A 19836-nucleotide genomic window follows, 5' to 3' on the forward strand; every position below is an offset into this window, starting at 1 on the left:
TTTGGCACGCTGAGAGAGAGAGAGAGAGAGAGAGAGAGAGAGAGGAGAAACGGCTCTGCTTCCCACTGACTAAACAGCTGATCTGGGTTGATTATTCGCCCATTTCTTTCACTTGACTCGATCTGCCCAAATTACTTTTATTTTTGTTATGATGAAATACTGATCTAGTGACAATTGCTTTTTACGATTTTTTACTACTGTAAAAGTAACTCGGCTCTGTAATAAACAAACTGGCTCCGCTTTCAGCCTCTGCGTGCCTTCGATTGTTTGTTGAAACGGCTTCCTTGTGAAAAGTTATTTTATCTCTCTTTCCTTTTCTTGCATTCTTGACTTATTACAGTAGAGACCCAGACCTCCATTGTATTAGAACTCGAAATAGTAATCGGATTTCAACGGAAAATTTTAGAGTAAATGTTGCATCCGAGCTACACCAAAAATCCGGAAACCGACCCAAGGAATCATGTGATTTTTGTAAACAAAAGCGGTTCGGCCAGTCGCCGCCATTAGGCATTGTTCCCATGCTCATTTGGTGAGGAAAACGGTAAGGACCACAATTGAACTTAGGATTATTGAAAATGATAATGTAAGAGGCATTCTGTGACAACTTTAAAATGCTGAGAGATTATTAATGATAAGCTAACCCTTGAAGTGTTGGTAGGTGTTTCAATAGTTGGCTACAGTCACAACTACTGACACACTAAACAAAACATTTGTAACCTAATAATGGTGAAATCCGTAGGTTATTCAAGTGAATCACTAGTGATACAACTTTTGATGCTGTAAACAAAACTAATTGCAGCAATTAGATGTTAAGATGAGCTAGTTCTCACTCACTTTGTTACAAAGCCTAAACATAAATATTTTCTGGAGAAAATGATAATTTGAAAAAGTTAAACGTATTTTACAAAATATAAGCATTGTCATCGTATTCAATACTGTTTACATTCTCAAAATCTTGGCTGATTGAGCTATCGATATCTACATTGCCGTTACAATTGACTGGTAGAAGATATGTAATTTAAATACTTTCTTGTAAATTAACAAAGCTGGGTTTAAAAGTGGCACAAGACTTGATTGCATAAGTTTTGAACATCAATTTCGCCTGTGCTTTTTTTTTCTTCTTTTTATAGTGACGGCAAATGACGTCGGCAACATGTTTCTAGATTTTGTTGCTTATGTCGGTAGTACAGGTTTACAATCGCTTTATCCATAATTTAAAAAACTGGGAATAAATGAGAGAGAGAGAGAGAGACTCTGTTGCCTGGGTTAGGTTGTTACAATGACACATCCATTAGCAAAAGTCGATAATATTTGTGTATTGAGAATAATGTTCATTTTATGAAAACCCTTGTTTTACTGTATCTAATCATATTGCATGTATTATTACTATATTATCGAGTTATAATACAAACAGAGTGATTTGCCATTTGCATTCTGGTTATTGTTTACGTTATTAAAATATCAGCTGATTTCATTTTACCGACATGATCACTGTCTTTAGATGCTGAATGGAACTTAATTTACGAAAGAAAGCTGGGTTCAAGAATTGCAGCTACTTTATTTATAAATGTACATTAAAAAGTCTACATGGGTTTTTTGTCAGTTTCAGACAGTGCTTTTGCCTGCCAAAACGTTTTGCAGTCTGCTCATTATTCGTAATTCCCAGACGTTCTTGACTTCCGTAAGTTACAATGCTCATTCACATAGTTCCCAGTCATGCTGGACTTTGAGCCTTGTCTACTAAGGGACAATATTTTCTTGGTTAGTATTTTATAATCAAATTAGGTAAAGGGTTTTGTGATATCGATAGCTCCCCAGTTATCCTTAAAATTGGGATTCTTTCCAATTTAAAGGAATACATTAATGAGGATCTACTTCCAATGGGTAGTACTCTGCTGATAATGATGTAACATTATACAGCACAAAGTGCTTATGAAAAGTGCCCATATTTTACAAGGATATTTTAAAAGAAAAAATTTAATTTCATAACACGTACTGAAAGGTATTTTAAAGTTATTTTGTATACAGTATTCCAGAAGACTGTGTGATGGTTTGTTTACTGCTGCTCACGCCCACTAGTTAGTGACTTAAGTTAGGGAATTTTTCTGAATTTTATGATAACAGACATAATTTGGCTTATTTTTAATATTTTAATTTCCTGTAAGAATTAGACTTGATTTTCAATGTTTCATTAGCAACAATAATTATGCCTACCCCTTACAGTACATACTAGTACATCCCTAGCCTAGCCTGTACTTATTTGTTTGCAAAATCCTCATGCTTGTTTTAAAAGTCTGCCTTCTGCCAACAGTAAGTTGATGTATTGTGGCATAATTAATCTCTTACGTGCACTTAAGGTCCAAGTGTAAACATGCTGATTACTCTCTCTGTCAGACACACAATCGGACACACGCACTATCGATTTTTTTTACTATCTTTGTACCTAATATGTGAATAAAATTGATTTTGTTATCAACCTTAGCATACTGCAACCAATTTGGTTTGCTCAAAGGGTTCCTGTCTCTCCTCCCTCCATCCCCCAGCCGGCCGGCACCATTTTTACCAAATGGTTTGTAAATCGTACTCAGAAAAAATAAAATTGAGAAAATTTTACTTCATATAACATACTGTTTCATTACTTTACACTCTTAATTTAACTTTTGAACACATTAATAATAGAAAAAATGTGAAAAAGGGGGCTTTTTGGGTTGGCTGGAATGAATTATCCTGATTCCCTTTATTTCTTATGGGGATATTTATTTCATATTTCGAATAAATCATACTTCGAACACCCTTTTGGAATGTATTAAGTTCTAAGTATGAGGTACTACTGTAGTTGGAGAGCTGGCAGAGCAATTCATACAGTGGTGATAATACATAAAATGTGACAGTAATAATAATGAAGACATATGAGGTGCCTCGTGGACAAGGAGTGAATGCACCAACCCCATCAAAAATGAGTTGTGTTTTCTGCTAGGTAAAAGCACTGGAAAACTCGTGGTGAAGAATGTTTCATGGTTCTGACCCATGCTGACTCTCTCGGTTCAGTTTCCCTTGTTTTACACAGGCGGGGCTGCGGAGGTCTGAGATTTCAGAGAGTGAGGGGCGAATGCCCGCGTGCTGCCCAGCCAATGGGCGGGCGGCTACATCTGCCCGAGTTAAAGGGCCGCCTTTCAGCCAATCAGATGCACACTAGCAAGCACCCCCACTGGTCATCCTGCCAAGCATGTAAGCGAAGCGTGCCTTTGTTTACACTCTGCACTATTTTGTTATTACGATTGAATTAATCAGTAACAACCCCCCAAACCCTTCACAAGAACACGGGAAAGAGAAAGAGCAAAAACAGAAGAAAAGGAGCAAATTAGAGAGAAGAAGAGAGCAAAACAACCCCCTACCCTTCAGAGGAACAGAGGAGAGCAAAAAATAAAAGAAAAAGAGAGCAAAAACACAAACAGAGGGGAGAGAGAGAGAGAGAGAGAGAGAGAGAGCAAGAAAAAAAATAGAAGAAAATGAGAGGAAATTAGAGAGATAAAGAGATTAAACCCCCCGAACCCTTCAGAAGAATAGGGGAGAGAGAGAGAGAGAGCAATGGGAAGGGAGAGGGAGAAAAAGAGCACAAAATGGAAGAAAAAGAGAGCAAATTAGAGAGAAAAAGAAAAAGCATCCCCCAAACCCTTCAGAAGAACAGGAGAGAAAGAGATGGAAAGGGAAAGAGAGAAAAAGTACAAAAAATAGAAGAAAAAGAGAGCAAATTAAAGAGAAAAAGATATAAAAAACACTCTTCCAAAACCTTTCAGAAGAACAGAAGAGAGAGAGAGAGAAAATAGAAGATTCTAATGATGTGCAGCAACATGCTATTCTGTAATAGTAATCATGTCCGCCACCTATACCTGACTTGAAATACTCGTAACTCAAAAGTAAGAAATTGGCACATTTGCCCCTTGTCCATGAGATGCCCCATATTTACAAAGGTTATACAAGAGAAATTGTTTCTTTTGTCTGCATGTCTTCTTTTGCAGGTTTCTCGTCACAGGATAATGGTGGTCTTGATTTTAGGTTTGTGTAGGCCCACCACCATGGGCACTACAGGATGACATCCCCCCCCACCTCTAATGTGTGCAGTATGCCTTGGGCAATCTCTGGATGATGTGGTATGGTCCTGAGTAGGCTGGGGGAAGGGGGTTCTGTGTCCATCTATCCGTATGAATGCATATTTTACATTCTGCAGATTGTTGGGGATGTACACCTTTCTGGTCGCGTGGTAGATCATTTTCACTGGCATTATCCTTTCTATCACTTTTCGGTTGTCAGATGGTGATGTCGGGCATGTTTGTTCTTGGAAGACGTCTGTTGGCAATGCAATGCTTGGACATAAAGGACTTTTGCTGGAGATGCGTTGAACGCTCCATGCAGCTTTGTTCTCAGTCCCAGTAGGGCCCATGGTAGTTCCTTCTCTAGCCCCTACATTGGCATCTGGCAGCAAGTGATGTTTTTAGTGATTGGTGCAGCCTCTCAATGATGCCATTGGCTTCTAGGTTGTAGGCTGTCATATGTGTTATCTTTGCCCCCAGACTGTCTGCAAGGGTGTTCTGCTGGGCAGATGCGAAGTTGGTTCTTTTACTGCTGGTGATGATCTGGGGGACTCCTTGCCTACTGACCCACTTGAGTGATTTTACATAACTCTCCACCTTCTGCTGTCGTATTGGTATTGGTTCTGGCCATCAGGTGATCTTGTCTATGATGGTAAACAGGTATCTGTACCCCTTGGGGGGTTCTCACTATTTCGACTTGGATGTGGGCAAGTCGGTGGTTCATTGTTGTGAACTCTTATATCCCGCTTTCAAAATGCCTTGTGATTTTTAATGTCTGGCAGGGGATGCATTCTCTCATCCAATTTTTCACATCTTTTCTCATTCCCCACCAGATGTACCACTCTGCTATTGTGCGGCTGGTTGATTAGCCCAATGGGTGGAACAGGTTGTGGGCGAGAGTGAAGGTTCTTCTTCTTAGGCCTTCTTGCTGAAGAAGGCCAGCAAGCCATGACCATCATCAGTGTCCTGCTCGAGTACGGTGCCCATCTCCGTATTGCTTGTGTCGGTTGTCAGTGTGAGGGACCTGTGTGGTAGAGGGAAAATTAGTGTGGTTGCAGAGGTTGTGGTGGAATCCAAGCTAACAAGAAAGCAAGCAAAGGTCCCCACAGTTACATTAATCATACCAACTCTCAAAAAGACCCTCAGCCACACTTTCCTCTTAAGTTAGTTTTTTTGACAGGACAACAACCGCTGAGAATAATCATAACACAAAACAAGCAATGGAGCAATACAACCATACAGCTCAACAACACAACAAACCACTGCACAGACAAACACATCAAAATAACAACCTTACAAGTCCACAACAACCACTCACAACAACACCAAGAAATCAGAACAGTTCACCAACAACAACACTCAATAACTCGCAACTACAACAACTCATACACAACTCAACAGAACCTCACAAGCTCAACAACCTTCCAACACACAAGCACAACAACCTTCAAGCACCAGCACAACAACCTTCAAACATACAATATCAATAACAACTCCAGAAAAACAATACAACTGACCCTTAATACTATTCAAGACCGCAGCCAAAAACATCTGTTCAGTACAGACACCGATCCAAGACTGACTCGCAACCTTGCCAGCAGACAACCCAAAACGATTGGCCAACAAGCAAACCGTTGCTAACTATCCACCCACTACTTATGCTCTTTCTCTCTCTCTCGACAGCTCGCTCACTCACACACTTCAGAAAATCACATACACACTTACACACTACCATACAACAACTCCAAACATGGACACGACACACAAAAACACACAAACTCTCAATTATTCCTGACAATTACAAACAACCCAACGACGCTCTCACTCAATCTCTTGCTCTCTCATGCAAGACGCTGTCAAGTGCAACTACCATATCACTCCTCCATATTACCTCCCCGTTACATTTGACAACATCTTACACTGACAACACCCACACTAAATTGCCTTTCGCAACACCCAATGATGCTCAGAAGTAGGGCCCCTGGATCTTGTTTGAGGACCCTTATACACTCTCTCAGTCGCATCGCCATTCGCTTTTTCCGAACCACTTTCTTCCAGATTCCCATTATCTCCCTTGCTACTGTCCTCCAAAATCCCTTCCACTCTCTCATCTACACTTCTAGCTCTTGGCCGAATATCTCTCGTAACTCTGCCACCAAATCACTCACCTCACTTATATTCCTGCCAAACTCCTGAAGAGACTCATTCATACTGCCAACCACGTCCTTACTACTAGATTCCTTTCCTGCTGAAATCTCACTAAACTCTGACAACTCAAACCCACACACACTATAAGTATCATTCATTCTCTCAAAGTAATCTGTATTACACGCCTTATCAATTGTTTGTACTCTAACACTAACACCCTTATAATGCAGTTCACACTTCTTCCTTCCATTCCCTTTCTCTACACTCTTTCTTCCATACTCTACCAACACTAACCCGCAATCTCCCAGATCTATTTGTTTGCTGAAACTCGGCTCATACTTATTTACCCTCAACCATTCACTCATTGCATTCTCCCGAACATACTGCGGTACATCCCTCCACCTACGGAGCTAGTTATGGTGTGCCCTAACCTCATCCATACCCCCATCTACTCGCAATTTCCCAAAAACATAACTCGATCCACTCAGTCTCACTTCCAAAATCTCAAAAGGCCCTCCAAATTTCTCCCTTACCTTATTCACATTCACTCTTCCTATCTCAACCACCTCTTTCAATACTCTATCCCCAATCTTAAAACTATCAAACCTCTCACTCGCTTTCTTCCACAAATCCTGATCACTCTGACAAACCTAACTGCGGCCTAATAATCCTCTCAAAATTTAACATATATTTACAAAGAGACATACCTATACTTTTCTGCAGTGTGGCGTTGTATACCCACACTGCATGTCCTACATACATATCCCAATCAATGTCACATTTACTCATCATTCGGAAAATCTCAGTCATCGTTCTAATGGTCCTTTCAGCCAAACCATTTGCACTGGGCATATATGGAGTAGGTTGCACATGCACAATACCCCATTCTTTCAACATTTCTTCAAAATCTCATCCCACAAACTCAGGTCCATTATCGCTCAACATTTCCGCAGGCTTACACACACACACACACACACACATACATTGGCAACATCACTTACCCCACCATTTGCGCAACAGTTCCACTCCTCTTTTCTTTGATGGGGACCACATAGGCAAATTTACTTATGATCCACCATCAGAATCATTCCCACATGTCCTCTCGCAGTCATTGGTAACGAAACACAATCAATCACAAGTATTTCAAATGGCACTTTCATCTGCAATTGCGGACTCGCATGCACACTCTGATACTTTCCCCTCTGACAGTCTTCAAATGTAACAGCTACAACCATACAAATCTTATTTAACCCAGGTGCATACAATCTCTCTCTCATGCATTCCCATAACTTATTCTTCCCCATATGCCCAAACCAATCATGCACCAACAAACATACTCACAGCTGACTCAACTGAAAACACCGGCACATACATTTCCCCGTCATATATCCCTCCCTGATGTAAAAAGTACACTATATTTTTACACACTGCAAACCGTTTAGCAACCTTCATATACACATCCAACTTACATGGCCAATCTTCCACACGCACTCCTCCCAAAACACATTGTTGCAACATACTTATCTCCAAGTGCTTATCTTGCATTTCCTCAATCTCTTCCTCGCTCAACAAATCATTCTCACTTCTAGCAATATCAATCACACCCACAAAGTTTGCTACAAATGCATTACTATCTTGAATTATTGCTACTATTTTGCTAACCCGCTTTCTAAGAATCCCGTTTCCTATATCTACTCTTAAATCATGCATCCTTAAAAAATCTATCCCTATCATTTTCTCCCATAATTATATTATGTATTACTTCAAATCTCCTAACCTAACCTTTAACTGTACCTCTTCCCATACTAAAACACTTCCTTGTCCTAACCCATGTATTCTTACACTTGTACACTGCCTTTTCACTTCCCAATCACATCTCTCAAGTTCACTTACTACTGACCCACTCACTAAGGAAGCTTGTGCCCCCGTATCAACCTAACTACAGTACTCACTATCATTTATTCCGACAAATGTCACCATTTTCCCTCGAGTCCCATACACACATTCACTGCTGTGCCCACCTGGTTATCTACATCACAATCATCCTCACCACATTCATCCTCAGTTATCTCCCCACTTCCATACTTCTGATTCAAATCCCTTCCACAATTCCCTTCTCTAACCCACCAATTACAACCGTGTTCCTCACACTGAATCACCAAAACCCCATGCTCACTATTTGTACTCGCCTTCCCTCAATACTTAACCAGTCTGTCCCTTTCAAAATACAAAAACACTTTTATTCCAAACAACTTGACTAGTGCTAACAACAACTTATGCAACACTTCCTTTTCCCCACATTGTTCCTCTGTACACGCCACTTCCTCCTGCACATCACTCATCAACTTCACTCTCAACTCATTCACACTATCGGGTACCTCTTCAACCAGACCTTTACTCTCCAAGTCTTTCAATGCTGAAAACAAACATTCACACACCCTGTCATCCCCTTCAAACCTCTCTTTTACAACTAAACCCTCAGGTATACTACTTGGATTCCAGTCACTTTTCATGACACTGTCGCCCTTACCATGCATCCTAGACATCGTATCAGCAATCATATTTTTACTCCTTGCCACATATTCCAATCTAAAATCAAACTCACTCAAATCTTCAATCGTCCTTGCGATCCTAGCATTCACACTTTCTTTCTTGATCATATACACCAACAGCCATTCTAAAACTGCCTCTATATATCTCTCAAACTCAGGCATACCCTCATTTACTTTGGTCCTGACGCTGACACTTCTACTCTCTTTCATACACCTATAGCTCGTAATCCCCAACTATCTCTAAAATATCATTCCACATTAACCTCTTATTTTCTCCTTACATTTCAGGTTTATAAACTCGTACACACTCACAGACACAGTCTCTAAAAACTTCCTCACTAACTCCTTACACTCATTTATTCCCTCGTACCCAAACTTTTTCCTAGCTAACGTTTCTAACCTGCACACATACACTGACAACAGCTCACCAACATTCATTCTTGCCTGTTCAAAATCATGTTTTCTACTATATCTAACACTACTCTTTATTCTCTGCCTGTTCCACAATCCTGGCTTTCACACTCATACAGCACATTCCCTACACTCATCACTACCCCATTCATACTCAACAAAAATCCCATCAAAAAGCTACCTAGCTCTCTTGCCCAAACTCTCTTGTTATCCCCATACTTAGTCACACTACTTCTCATACTCTCTAAAAAAAAGTCCCCTATGTCCCTACTACCATATTCCTCATACTTCTCACATCGGGGTTCTTCTCTCATATACACAGCCTTTTGCAATTCCTGCTCACTCTCACTCTCACTTTTGCTACTTCCATCTGACCTTTCATAACCTCTTCCGAATACAGTGACTCTACTTCCATACTCACATCCATACTTTTAGTCATACCTTTCTTACCCTTCTTCTTTCTACTTACCAATTCCCACTTGCCACTATCTAAATCACTCATCCTGCACCTTACTCTTAACTCTATTCTCATCTTCATTTATTCTCTTCTTATCTTGCTCACCATCCTACTAATCTTTTTCCCTTTAGCCCTTTCTTTACTCTCAACTCCCTTCTTATCCTTCTGCTCTGATCTATCCCTATTCTGTACCTTCTCTTTCTTCTCCTCGTTTACCACAACCATTTCACTTTCCTCACTCACACTTTCATCCACTTGTTCTTTCACTTTCTTAATTGCTCCTGGCCCGTCACAAGACCCAGGAGACCTACCTCTGACAGCTCCCTCTCCAAGAAGCCGCTTAATCATTTCTTGAACATTAGTCATTATCAACTCCAGCTTCTTATCCACTTTTCCAATTATTCTCTCTTCAGCCCCTTTCACTTCTTCTTCCATTCCCTCTTCCGCACTCCTCATCATTCCTCTAAACTCTTCTAATATCACAAGTTTAACATACGTCTAGAATTTGAGAAATATCTAGAAGTGTTTGTGAACTATCGGTGATAAGATTAGTGTGAAAATAGTAGGATAAAGCGTCTTCTAAGTTAGTTTATCAAGTGAAATACTGTAAATCAGAACAAGATGGCAGTAAGTTCCAACTGCGGGAAAAAATGGCGAAATTTAGCTTGCTTGGCAGATTCGCAATACGATGAGGTAGCAGGAAGGGAACTGGCATTTCTCATCTATGAGATCAGCAACAGTCCGAACCAAAAAGATACAAAAGCATTCATAGATATATTAGAAGGATATAATCCTTCAAACTGGAACAAATCAACTGAAAACATCTTGAAAATAATTGAAGAAGTTCCAAATAAAATCCAAGTGGTCAAGAGACTCATAAAGAAAATATACATAAACCAACATATTCCGACAAAGAAAATGAATAAGGTGAACCTTGTGAATATCCTAATTGATGCATTAGGAAAAAGAATGCCAAAAGCATGCAAACTGTGTAAGGTGTGGTATAGCATAGTTAATCCACAAAACCTAATCAGAAAATGTGCTGCATGCAACATTCCGACCCATCCACAATGTGCTGAGGTAATGCAAGATATGCAAAAAGATACAAGAATATTTTGCTCAACATGTCTATCATGGATAGACAATGTTATTAAATCAAGATTGAATGTACAAATAGTTGAGGATGAAGAAGAAGAGGAAGAGGAAGAAGAAGAAGAGGAAAACGGAAGAGAAGTAAACAAAACTGAAATGACAGAAAAAAAAATAAGGAAAACAAAGAACAAGATAAAAGTATGGATGCAGAGATACTCATTGATACTACATATGAGGCAATAAAGCAGCATACTTACGAAGAAATAAATTACGATATGACAACACAAAAGAAAATCCCGAAGAGGCTCTACCCAGATCTACACAATGACGGGAAAGAGGAAAAAATAGACAAAAAAGACAAAGTCTGCAACCTTTTGAAAAGAGGGAATTGCAGATTTGGAGAAAGATGTTACTACAAACATCCTAAGGTATGTCACAACTATGAAATATATGGTAAATGTGCATACCTAGATGGCTATGAGGATGATTGCAGAGATCTGCATCCAAAAATATGCAAAAACCTAAAAGAAGGAAAAGGATGTAAGTTCGACAAAAAATGTAAATATATGCACCCTGTAGCCATGAATCATAATCAAATAAATAATCAATCAAGTAATAAAATCCAAAATAAGAAAGAAACAAATAAAGAGAGGAATAAAGAATATCAGGTAAAAGAAAAAAGCAAGCCATCAACGAGATATGCAGAGATGTCAGCAAAAAATTTCAAAGCATCAGCTCCAAGATTCTACTCAAGAGATAATAACTGTATTTATTATGCAAGAGGATATTGCAGATACAGAGAAAATTGCAGATTCAGACACAAAATGAATAATTATGATGAAGGAAGATCAAATATTATGGAAAAGTTGAATTTTTTAATGTCAGAATTTCTGGAAATGAAAAAAAGAACAACATACCAGAACAGGAAAGAGACATGGGAAAATCCTTATTATTACCAATATTAAATGAAGGAGATTGCAGATACGGAGAAAATTGCAGATTCAGACACAAAATGAATAATTATGATGAAGGAAGATCAAATATTATGGAAAAGTTGGATTTTTTAATGTCAGAATTTCTGGAAATGAAAAAAGAACAACATACCAGAACAGGAAAGAGACATGGGAAAATCCTTATTATTACCAATATTAAATGAAGGAGAAAACACACAAACCATCATAGTGATGAATGCGCAGGGTTTAGTTACGAGTAACTCAAAAAGAAAAATAGAGTACTTAGAAGAACTAACCCAAATTGAAAAGAAAATAGATATAATGAATATAAGTGAAACCTGGTATTCCCAAGAGACTGGGAATGATGATAAAATAAAAGGGTTCCAAACTTATAGATCAGATAGGAAAAATAGGAATCAAGGGGGAACCGCAACATATGGGAAAGACAAAAAACAAGGAAAAAATATGAGAAATATAGTAACTCAGAATGTGAACTAATAGCGGTAGAATTTGAATCTGAAAAATTAATGAACATAGTAATATATAGACCTCCTAATACTAAAGAGTTTGACTTAATAATAAAAAAATTGGATGATATATGTAGAGACCACAAGGACTGGACTATTCTCCTATCTGGAGACTTCAACTTTCCTTTCGTAGACTGGAAAGAACGAATAGGAGATTGTGGTTGTACTTATACATATAAAAAAGAGAGTAATAGTAGTGCAGAAGATAAGAGGCAATTCGAAAAGCTATTAGATATGCTACTAGAATACAACATTCAACAAATAAATCACCTGCCAACAAGAAAGGAAAAATACTTTAGACCTAGTTATTTGTGAACGAGATGAATTATGTTAAAGAAATAATAGTTTATAATGCGAGTATTTCAGACCATAATGTCATAGAATTAAACAGTCCATTCCAAAGCAAGTGAAAACAGAGATAAGCAAGAAATGAAAAAGTGGGAAGGATATGGAAAATACAACTTCTACAGTAAAAATATAAAATGGTCAGAAATAAATGAAGAATTAAACAAAGATTGGGATAACATTTTCGTAAGTGATGACATAAGGGTAAATACGGAGATATAAAATATTAGAGAAAATAGTGGATAAATATATACCGAAGAAGAAAAGTAAACATCAGTCATGCATACCAAGAGACAGAAGGATCTTGTTCCAGAAAATCAGAAAGTGGAAAAGAGGTCTTGCAAAAGAAAAAAATGCATGGAAAGTTATAGAACTAAAAAGTAAGATAGAAAATGCAGAACAAAAGATTATACAATCAAAAGAAAAATGAAAAACGGGACTTGGAAGAAAAAACCCTAATAAATATCAAGCAAAACCCCAAACTATTATACTCATACACGAAAAAGATGAATAAAAGAAGAATAGAAATAGGCCCTCTAAGAATTGAAGGGAGATTAACGAATGAAAAAAAGGAAATTTGCAACCTATTGGCAGAACGATATAAGAGAGAATTCACCCCTAGAATAGATAATGAAGATAATGATATAGAAGTAAGGGACGAAAATAGTGAATATTTAGCTGACATAGATATTAATGAAGCTGATATTGTGCAGGCTATTAATGAAATTAAAAATGGAGCTGCAGCAGGGCCTGATGGAGTTCCTGCTATTTTGTTAAAGAAAGTAGTTCATTCTATCGCAAAGCCACTTGCAATATTAGTAAGACAAAGTGTAGATACAGGCAAGATTTATGATGAGCACAAATTAGCATATATTACCCCTACTTTCAAAAGTGGCTCAAGACTAGAGGCAAGTAATTATAGGCCTGTGAGTTTAACATCACATATTATGAAAGTGTATGAAAGGGTAATGAAAAAAATATTATGAAACATTTAATAAAAAATAATTTGTTTAATATAGGACAACATGGTTTCGTACCCGGAAAAAGTACACAAACCCAACTGTTAGTCCACCGTGAGAACATATTGAAAAATATGAAAAGCGGAAATGAGACAGATGTGGTTTATCTAGACTTTGCAAAAAGCTTTTGACAAGTAGACCATAATATATTAGCGAAGAAAATTAGAAAACACAATATCGTGGATAAAGTAGGAAGATGGTTAAAAGAATTTTTACACAACAGAAAACAGATAGTTATTGCAAATGATGAGAAATCGGATGAAGCCAAGGTAATATCCGGTGTGCCACAAGGTACGGTGTTAGCTGTAATACTGTTTGTTATTATGATTGAAGACATAGACAGTAATGTTAAGGATTCGGTAGTGAGTAGTTTCGCTGATGACACAAGAATAAGTAGAGAAATTACTTGTGATGAAGATAGGAACGCTCTACAAAGAGACCTTAACAAAGTATATGATTGGGCAGAGGTAAATAGGATGGTATTTAACTCTGATAAATTTGAATCAATAAATTATGGAGACAGAGAAGGAAAGCTATATGCATATAGGGGACCTAATAATGAGACAATCACAAATAAGGAAGCAGTTAAAGACCTTAGTGTGATGATGAATAGGAACATGTTATGCAATGATCAAATAGCAATTCTATTGGTAAAATGTAAAGCAAAAATGGGAATGTTGTTACGGCACTTCAAAACAAGAAAAGCTGAACACATGATTATGCTTTATAAAACCTATGTTCGTAGTCCACTTGAATATTGCAATATGATATGGTACCCACACTATCAAAAGGATATTGCACAAATAGAGAGTGTACAAAGGTCCTTTACAGCTAGAATAGAAGAAGTTAAGGACCTTGACTACTGGGAAAGACTACAATCCTTAAAATTATATAGTCTAGAAAGGAGAAGAGAACGCTACATGATAATTCAGGCATGGAAACAGATAGAAGGAATAGCAGAAAACATCATGGAACTAAAAATATCAGAAAGAGCAAGCAGAGGTAGATTAATAGTGCCCAAAACTATACCAGGAAAAGTAAGGAAAGCACACAGGACATTAATCCACTACGCACCAGCATCGATAATGCAGCGTCTATTCAATGCGTTGCCAGCTCATCTGAGGAATATATCAGGAGTGAGCGTAGATGTGTTTAAGAATAAGCTCGACAAATATCTAAACTGCATCCCAGACCATCCAAGATTGGAAGATGCAAAATATACCGGAAGATGTACTAGCAACTCTCTGGTAGACATTAGAGGTGCCTCACACTGAGGGACCTGGGGCAACCCGAACAAAATGTAAGGTCTGTAAGGTCTGTAAGGTAACTCCCTCTTATACTTCTCTCACACTCAAGCCTCAGCCTCTCATTCTCCACTTCCATTGCCTTCCCAACTTCCCTCGCCAACCTCAGCTCCTCCTTCAATCTCTCTACCTCACTCAATCCTTCCATCCTGACTTTTCCTACCACTCATACACACAATGCGCCAACTGTCCCGTCTCTGCCACTCTAGCAGTCCCTGTTTGGGCGCCAAAAATACTGTGGCGGAATCAAAACTAACAACAAAGCACCCTACAGTTATGTTAACCGTACTGACTCTAAAAATCACCCACAGCCACACTTTCCCCTCTACATTACTTTTTTCGACAGGACAATTGGTTCACCAACAGATACATACAGAAATTGCACACTCTCGTACTCACCATCACTGACTGACTTCCGGGCGAGATGCTATACCGTTGCTGGATACAGTTGTCGAGACACAACCACTGAGAATCACAACACAAAACAACCAACTGAGAACTACAACCAAACAACAACTCAACAACACAACAAACCACTGTACAGACGAACATCAACAACATCAAAACAACCTTACAAGTCAACACACAACCACTCACAGCAACACCAAGAAATCAGAACAGCTCACCAACAACAACACTCAACAACTCATACACAACTCAGAATCTCACAAGTTCACCAGCCTTCCAACACAAGCACAACAACCTTCAAACATACAATATCAATAACAACTCCAGAAATACACAATACAACTGACCATCAATACTATTCAAGACCGCTGCCTAAAAAGTCTGTCCAGTACAGGCAGAGATCCAAGACTGACTCGCAACCTCACCAGCAGACAACCCAAAACAATTGGTCAACAAGCAAACCATCGCTAACTATCCACCCACCACTTATGTTCTTTCTCTCTCTCTCTGGACAGCACGCTCACTCACACTCTTCAGTAAAACACATACGCACTTACACACTACCATACAGCAACACCATCGTCGCTGCGACATCAGTAAGAACTAACAAATCAATCAGTACAGCAACACCAAACATGAACACGACACACCAAACACACGAAAACACTTAAACTCTCAATTATTTCCGATAATTACAAACAACCCAACAACACTCTCACTCAATCTTTTGCGCTCGCTCTCTCTCTCTCATGCAACCCTCGAAGACGTTGTCAAATGCAACCACCATATCACTCCTCCAGAAGGTTATTGCTTGCTTTGCTAAAAGAAATCCTTTATCTCGATTTTCTGTATCTTGATTTTCTGTCAAGTTAGTAACTTATTCTTCCCTTTAAGACGTTCACATACGGGGCTCATTATTCTAGCAATGTTAGGTATGAAGCAATGATAATAGTTTATCAAGCCTGAAAATTCTTGCATTGATTTCACTGTTGTTGATTTAGGGATTGCCTCACTTCTTCTAGTAGGGGTTGAATGCCTTCTGGGCTCACATGATATCCCAGAAACTCTTCTCCTTTCTTTTCCCATTCACACTTGTCTTCCTGCACTATGAGTCTGTTTTCTTTGAGTCTCTGTAGCACTTTCATAACATCTTTGAGATGCTGTTGTAGTTTGGGGCTGAATATTAGGATGTTGTTGATGTAGACCATGCAGAATGGAGGGTCATCGTGTAATGGGAAAAATATTCCTTTAATTATTAGTGATTTATTGAGGAATTGATTCATCATCATCCTCTAATATCTTTACGCTGCTGTTGTAAAAGTGATTGGAACTGTAAAATGTTTTCGCTTTTGTTGTGGACACGAGTGCGTAGCAGTGTAGCCAGTCCTCTTTTATTTGTCTTTCGCTTTAAGTATGGGAGCACTGCCCTGAATCTTTCATCTGCATTTTGGTAACACTAGCAACACATGTAAGGATCACGAATGCTCTCGAGTGTGAAAAAGACGTAAACCGGTCCACCCTTCAATTTGGCTATTTTACCAAATTATTATGTATCCCTTGCAAGGGATCTAGTCCAGGAGTTCTGAAGACTAGGTAAATTAACCAAGTCCAGGAGACTAGGCCTGGGAGAAATTTGGTATGATGTAATGAATAATAAAGAAACGAGCTGAGTACCAGGAATTTTCTTCAGTACCATCATACCTTACCCCTAAAATGGAAATCAGCACTTCAATTGCCTCCTGGTGGGAAGACATCACCTGGCCTCATCAGTAATAAGACCCATACACACAAGGAATATCATGTAATAGCAGGTAAGACAGGCCTACCCTAATTCCCAGGCAGTGTAAAGGTCATTAGTCTTCATACCCACCGTGTCAACTATGACACAGTACCATTCCCCGACCCCTGTCTCCAAGCAAGAAGACTGAATGTCGAGTACATGTGTATACTAATATTATTCTTATTCTCGTATCTTAATGTCATGGTGAGGGAAAAATCTGCCTGTGACAATCGAACAGTTCATTCATCAGTCTTTGGAATGTTGCCCCTGAGTTGCAGAGGCTAAAACAGCTGTAATTGAATGTGTAGGTGCTGAAGGGGGTGATGATTGTGGTCTTCTCGATATCTTCTTTTACCACCAGGACTTGGAACTGCCCTTTTAGATCTATTTTTGTGAAGAATTTTGCTCTGTTCCTCCGATTGGTTATGTGATATACAGGCAGCCCCCGGTTAACGACCGGGGGGTTCTGGGGGGGCTGACACTAACTGAAAATCGTCGCTAAATGAAATTCAAAAGTCTACAGGCACCACAATCCACCTTACAGTACCCTAGACTTGTTAACGATGCCTTAGATAGTGTCACAGCCAGTTATTTTACCCTAATATGTAATAACTCTTTAATGAAAATGTGGAATTTCATTTGCCTAATCATTACTATGGTCTGCAAAGTAGTTCTACAAATTTTCAATATCAGATTCGATGAACTTACTGGTAAATCTTGGCCTTGTTTGAGAGAGAGAAAAAGTCACCTTTTTCGGACTGCTAACATTTCCTCCATCTTTTTTATTTATCATATCTTCTAGTTAAATAAGTTAAAAAAGCAAATGAGAATGATAAAAGTATCGTTAGTGTCGCAAAATTCCTTCAACAACTAATTAGGGACGGGTTCTGGCCCAATGTTAGAGGGCAATAGATTTACCAAAATGGAAAGTCGCCAGCCCGTGCACAAGGACGAAAGAACTATGGTGACAATTTTACAAATTTTATTAGAAAAATAAACCTATTTGTTGCGAAAGTTATAGTGACTTTCATTAGTTTATGCCCGATGTTATGGGCTGATAGCTCTACCTTAATGATGGACAGGTTCCAGGCTGTACACAAGGACAACTCGATAGGTAAACACGTCTGATTTTAAAAATTTTGATTACAAAACTAAACTCATTTAAAATTAACAAGGCAGAGCAAATAAACGGAACTTAGGTGGCTCAGCACACTACACTTGGATAAATTCTATGTGGCCACACGACCACTCAAAACTCTTAAGTATTTAAAAATATCAATTTACACTTTAACGAAACAAATACCAATACATTTCTTAGGAGATTGTGAACATATTCAATAATAATTAAATTCAATTAGCCCAGCGATGGCCACAAAAAGGAACTATCCCTGTGTAAAATTCTGGTCAATCGCTGCCCTGCATGGCCATTGCTCAAGCTCACACCCGCACGCTATGCCCGTTCAAGACCCGGGAGTGTTGCTATCTGAACTACGTTAATTAACAGAGAGAGGTCAAGAACTGCATGCAAGGTGGTTTTATATCAGAGCGGATTGGGTTAGTCATTTTAATCCGAATTTATTTGCTTCAAGGAAGCATTCCTTCGTTTTCCATATAGTATAAATTATAAGACAACAAGAATTTTGTCATTAAGCAATGAGGGAGGAGAGGCAATGACTAATTAAATGCATATATACGAAAGGGAACCATTTCATTACAGCCGCCAATCTGCCTTATTCTTGACAAATTGTCTTTATGTTACAAGTGGGAAAAGATGGAGGGGTGGAAGATAAGTCTCGGAAAATTCGTGCACTAAATTTTCGCGACATTCTCCATCCTACAAAATGGGGGGAAGGAAAGGAAGCAGGCAACAAGGCAATCGGACAGAGCAGACGAATATGGTCAAACGGGTCGTCGAAGCCTAGGCTCATTTGCAACGCTACAGCACGGGTCTAGCTTTCGACAGCAAACGTGCAATATGGAGTGATCACTCAAAATGTCGCGGGAGGGATTTTACCCTCACCATGACATTAAGATACGCGAGAATAATAAGACTAGGTACTACTGTACATAATCACTGTTGTCAGTCTTCTTGCCTGGAGACAGGGGTCGGAGAATGGTACTGTGTCATAGTTGACACGGTGGGTATGAAGACTGATGTTTGCGCTGCCTGGGAATTAGGGTAGGCCCGTCCTACCTGCTATTACATGATATTCCTTGTGTGTATGGGTCTTTTTACTGATGAGGCCAGGTGATGTCTTCCCACCAGGAGGCAATTGAAGTGCTGATTTCATTTTAGGGGTATTGAAGAAAATTCCTGGTACTCAGCTTGTTTCTTTATTACTCATTACATCATGCCAAATTTCTCCTAGGCCTAGTCTCTTGGGCTTGGTTAACTTACCTAGTCTTCAGAACTCCTGGACTAGATCCCTGGACTAGATCCCTTGAAATATTAATTTTATTTAATATTTTATTTCCAGAAAACAACACAAGTGAGTAGTTTAAAACTACAACAAAAGAAATAACTCATTATATTGAGAGACTTAAAAAAAAAATATATCAACTACACACTATGGAATTGCTTTTCATTCATAATAGGATACAGTCTAGGGTAGGCCTTCTTAAATTACTGTATAGCCTAGTCTAAGATCATGATCAGGAGTGGAAATTTCCATGAGAGGTAGGGGCAACCCCAAGATGCCCTGTAGGACGGCCTCTTTGTGGTACCCTTTGGCACTGGTATTTGCAAAAA

This window comes from Macrobrachium nipponense, chromosome 8 (assembly GCF_015104395.2).
Source record: "Macrobrachium nipponense isolate FS-2020 chromosome 8, ASM1510439v2, whole genome shotgun sequence".
Lineage (NCBI taxonomy): Eukaryota > Metazoa > Arthropoda > Malacostraca > Decapoda > Palaemonidae > Macrobrachium > Macrobrachium nipponense.